This window comes from Physcomitrium patens, chromosome 11 (genome assembly GCF_059467195.1).
Source record: "Physcomitrium patens ecotype Gransden chromosome 11, ASM5946719v1, whole genome shotgun sequence".
Lineage (NCBI taxonomy): Eukaryota > Viridiplantae > Streptophyta > Bryopsida > Funariales > Funariaceae > Physcomitrium > Physcomitrium patens.
In genome coordinates, this window is record NC_143420.1 from 7,220,097 (window position 1) to 7,225,999 (window position 5,903).

Here is a 5,903-nt window from a genome sequence, read left to right on the forward strand (position 1 = left end):
TGAAGTTTTGTAAATATTAGAATTCTTTATTTCTTATAATACACTTGCAATTTTTGGTTGTAAAATAATTCTTTTATATTCTAATCAAAACTTCATTTTTTATTTTTTATTTATAAATTTATTTTAATGTGATTACTTATATTATTCTCGGTATTAGATATTATCTTTTTTTCTTCACATTTAATTAAAATTATTGTTGGAATGACAACCTATCCATGTTATAGTAGCCAATTACTACAACCAAACTTAATATTAGATATGTTGTCTTGCAACAATATAGTCATGCAGCTCCAAAATTGCCTACAATCATATCCATCATATAATTGGCATTGGCCTTTGTCCAAATTACTTTGATTAGGGTCCAAATCTAAATAATACCATAAAAAATTCTAAAAAATATATTTTTAAAAAAAATAATGGTGCATAAACTTTATAAGATTTTTTACTTTCAAAATAAAATAAAATAAAACAAACAAATAAATAAACAAACAAATAAGATAAATAAGTAAATAAATTACTAAAGTTTGATGCTTCATGTAAAATACCTAAAACAACTAAAAGCCCTTTTGGTTTTTAAGGAGCTTTAGGGATTGTTATTATAAGCTATATGACCTTGATTCAATATAGAGGATTTAAGTAAAATAGAGTTGGAAGTATAAGAGAAAAGTTATATTATCTTTTCAATTAATAGTAATTTTGGACTTCCACTCTTTTAAGTTTATTTTTAAATTAAAGAGATGATTTTTTTCCCTCTTTTTAAAAATTTAAAAATTTAAATAAATTAATAGTATGTTGAACATGGCTTAAAATTAAGAAAAGAAATATACTTTTAGCTATCATTTGACTTAGAATGTCTAATAGATAGTTAGAAAATTATCTCCAAACAAAAAGAATGTATTTCCTACTTTGATAGTAAGAAAGTACAAAACAAATCTACTAATCCCTATAATCTCTTTTAAATAAAACTAAAAGGTTTCTAAATGATATTAGAATATTGAATTATCAATAAATAAATAATAAAATTTAAAAATTATATTAATAGCTCATAGCTTAAACATTACCTATTAATTTTAAAAACTAATAAAGTTTGTGGTACAAAGGCACAATAGCTAAGTAGGACATTGTGGTTTGATATAGGCTATGGATATTTCAAATCAAATATTGCATATGTTATAAATCCAAATAGAGTTAGAATATGTTGAGATTATATTTTATAGACTCGTACTTTAAACATTTGGTTGACAATACAGCAGTTACATTTTCCACATATTCATGTGGTGGGTTTATACCTACAGTGTTGAAAAGAAAAGAAAATAAAACTCTGATAACCATCAGCAAAAACGTTTTCAGCAGATCTGGTACGAAGCTTCAAGTGAAGTTGCGTTCGTTACTGTTCGTTTTCAAAATTTTAGTTTTATTTAATTTTATTTAATTTTATTTAATTTTATATACATGAAGTTCACGCCTGCTAAAAATGTGCAGAACATTCTGGGTTTGTTTGTGAGCGTGTGTGTGCACTTTCGCACACAAAACAATGGTAGCTTGCCTGTGATTGCAGGACGGTCGCATCAACCTGAACGTTATATATAGCCGTGACAGGCTATTAAGCTTAACTGAGATAACCGCCTACCAGCGTATCGTTGCCAGCAAACGGCCAAAAAGGAAGCAGCCGGGTGTTAATTATTGATTCCGTGCCCGATACCATAGCGACGCACTTTTGCGTGTTCTAGACTCACGGTGGTGCTACGAGGATTCGCGACTGATGCCTGCGCAAATTGTTTGAGATTCATTGATGTCTCCAATTGCGTTGGACTTGTCGTATTTGCTGAGCTATTGCTGAGTAACTTTATGGTGCGACTGGGCCTAAAAAGCCAAAGTTATAGAGAAAAGGCCGCGAAGGAATAACCCCAATCAGATACTTCCTCACTCCCCCCACACAAAGCGCCGTCGAGCCCTCCGACCCCCATGCTTCACAGTTCTCAGCTTGTTCTTCTGAACACCCCCCGAATTGACTCACTTGCGCGCATCCAGGGCCCCGATATGAAGAATTCTGCACTATGATAAAATCTTCTCTTTTATCCAAGATAATCTATAATCGAAAGATACTTTAATTTAGATGACCAATTTTTTTTAGACTTGTTAGAATGGTCAAAGCAATTCTAACACAAAAAGATAATACAATATTATTATTATTATTATTATTTAGTTTGGTTAATAAACCAACTTTTGACAATTCATATTCTTGGGCATCAAGTGAAGAAATTATGACATATTCAATCAAACTTGGGAGGAAGCAACTTCAAAAGAATATTCTTAATCTCAATTTCGGAAATCAAATTAAATTATATATTATAATATATCTTAACCTTGTGCCTTTAAAAATGTAATATTTATTTGATTTCTAAAGAATAAAAGAATTAATGTTAGCATGTAAAAAAATCATGCTAGTTCTTATAGAAATACTAGTTGTGTTATTTTCTCTTATTATCTACAAAAAAAACCTACCTTTTATAGATTTTGAGATTGATATTAAGCATATTAAAGTTACAATTGATCTATCATTATTTTATACAAACTAATTTTAAATTGTTAGAAATAGGGACCTTAAAAAGCCTTTATGCAAAAGTAAATTAATTGTGCAAACATATCTCTTCTTCATGTAAAAGATTTATAAACATCTAATTACTAGTAAAGAAGTTGTACTTATCAACAATTTACATTCAAAAAAATAAATTTATATTTAAGTACAAGATATGAAATGACATCTATATTAGAAGTTTGATTTCAAAAAATTTACTAGAATATGGATAAATTAGTTAGACTACTCAATAGAAAAAACTTGCAAAACATTCTAAAAAGTTTTTTCAACAAGTGAGACAAATCTTTCATGATTAAATACCTAATTGGCTTCAAACTACAAAAGGTGATTATATAGGATCCTAAAGTACGACAATGTGGTCTAATAATATATAAAAATGTAACTTTGAATAAAAAAACAATAGTAATGGCCATCACTAGTCTACTTAAAATAATTATCTCTTCAATTTAAAATTAAACTTAAAATAATGGAAGTCCAAAATTACTATTAACTAAAAAGATAGTGTAACTTTTTTCTTATATTTCTAATACCATGTTTTCTTTAATCCTCTATATTGAATCAAGGTCGTATAACTTATATTAATAATCTCTAAAGCTCCTTAAAAGCCAAAACGGCTTTTAGTTATTGTAAGCATTCAACACAAAATATCAAATTTTAGTATTTTATTTATTTATTTATTTATTTTATTGGTTGTTTTATTTTATCTTAAAAGTAGAAAATCTTATAAAGTTTATGCACCACTAATTTTTTATACGACAAGAAAAAGATGGCAATAATGTTTGATAATGTTATATAAGTTTATTCATGACTATTACAATATCAAACATTATCAAACATTATCAAACGACTTATACAAGACAAGCAAGATGTCATATAAGTTTATTCATGACTATGATACGAAGATGAGGCTAGAACATGAATAAAACAAAGCACAATCTTGTAGCTGACATACAAAAGATACTAAACAAAGAGCATTTAAATAAACAAAGATTGTTATACACAAGACATTGAGTACTACCAATTTATTATAAAATATGTAATTTTAACCAAATATAATTATACACTCAACATACTTTCAAGAAAAGATTAGAAATCTATAGTAAACTAAGTCAAGCTATCTCTCACACCATAAAGGGAGAATCCAAGAGTACAAATGTAAAAATAAGAATAATCCGAAAGCTTTATTAAAATGGCTAAAGTACCATAATCAAGCAAATCCTTACAATAAACTCTTCTATTGTCAAAATCACTCACAAGACTTGTCTTGACAAGAATGTCAAGTCAAAGATTTTTTTCCACTTACGTACTTAAATCATAATTAATATAAATAATTTAATTAACAAAAAAAGATTAATAGATGAAAAACCAACAATTAAATTAAATTACATACATCTTAGGAGATTTGGCATTCAATTTAATATCATAAGACAATTGTCATGCAAACAAAGATTGTTACTTACAACACATCTAGTACTACCAAACATTCATAAGGTATATAATTTAAATCAAATACAACTACACATCCAATACACTCTCAAGTACCATTACTAGTTGATTGAAAGTTTTTTTTACTTAATTAGGACTATAAACACATATTATTGAGATGAATACTACTATGATAAGAATGCCAAATTATACTCCTCCAAACTTTATGTTGTAATAGTTAGACCACTAAAGTGTATGATATATACAATAGAAGAAATCTTCAATCCTTATCAAGAGGTAAGGTATGATTAGAAGATTTCTTACAATAAGGACAAATTCAATCTCCTAATAAAAGAATCTAAAGAGGTGGTATCAAATATGCCCAATGCCACCTATGTTGGCATTGATTACATAAAAGTATGGTGGTAGCCTATTTGTTGTTTTATATATATATATATATATATATATATATAATAAAAATAAAAACCAATTGGCACAAGTACTAATTCAAGATGTATAAAGTCATCAATAGAAAAATGACAAGAAGCATAATTTTTTTAATGCTCTCGACACTCTAATCCATCTATTTTTCTAACAACAAAGTAATACTAAGCAATACATTCTTTATACATAGAATTATATACCTAGCCTTCATATTAAGTATTGTAAGCACTTCATGTTGCAAATATAAAAAATCTCTTTTAGAAAATCTTTACAACTAAGGTCAATAAGCTTTACTACAAATGCAAGCATATTGTAAAGTATTGAAATGTTAAGTAAAAGATAAATTCTATAGCCATTGACATGGCTTATTTAAAGAACTCAACTTAGTTATGTATACATTGAGCCAACACATTAGGGTCATCTAAGTTTAGAATAGGAGCTAGCTTTTCATATATTAAGCTAGATAGAATTAGCTCCTGTTGTCGAATTATGTGAAGTCTTGCTTGAAAATGCACCGAGCACATAGTTGTGGAAAGTAGAATAGAAATTGCAACAATAAAATCTTAACTTTAATAGAATATTAAATAAATTCTAATTAAATCTTAATAATACTAAGCAAGCTTTAATCAAATTCAAAAGAATTATTAAAAAAAATACCAAAGAAATAATAAGAAATCTTAAAAGAATTCAAAAGAAATCTACAATAAATCTTTAAAAAAATCCTAAAGAAATATTATAATAATCTCAAATATATCTTAAATAAATCTCAATTAAGTCCTAATTTAATCCTAATTGAAATTCGAATTGACTTCAATCAAATCTTAAATCAAATCTTGAATCCTAAATAAGTTCTAAATCTTGAAAAAATCCTAAATCCTAAATCCTAAATCCTAAGCAAATCTTAAATCCTAAATCCTAATCAAAGCCTAAATTCAACCTTGATGCTGGTCTTCTATAGCAAATATTTTCTTTTTCACATAGTTCAATTATTCTCAAAATTTACATATGTATAGAAAATCAAATCTATTATCTTTATACATTAATTTTACTCCAATCCAACTAATAGATTTCTAAAGATCTTAGAAATTCTAAGTGCCTTTCAAATTCTAATTTTTAAGACCTCAACCTACTTCAAATTTAATAACCTTTAATTCAATTTTTTGATCAAATTCAAACTTATAGTATATACTTTAAATAACTATTTTCATAAGTCTTCAAAATTTAAACCATAGATCTATTACCAAACTTACAAAATTTTCTAAAATGTAATACTTTTTTTATTTCACAAATTTTAGAATCATCCAAAATAATTGTGACTTTGCAAAACCCTCAAAAAGATATTACATAGTCAAATCACTCGAAATCAATGCCTAAAGAAATCTTATCAAGTTTGCTCTCAAATTTCATTCTTTGATCTCCAAAAAAACTTTAGAGT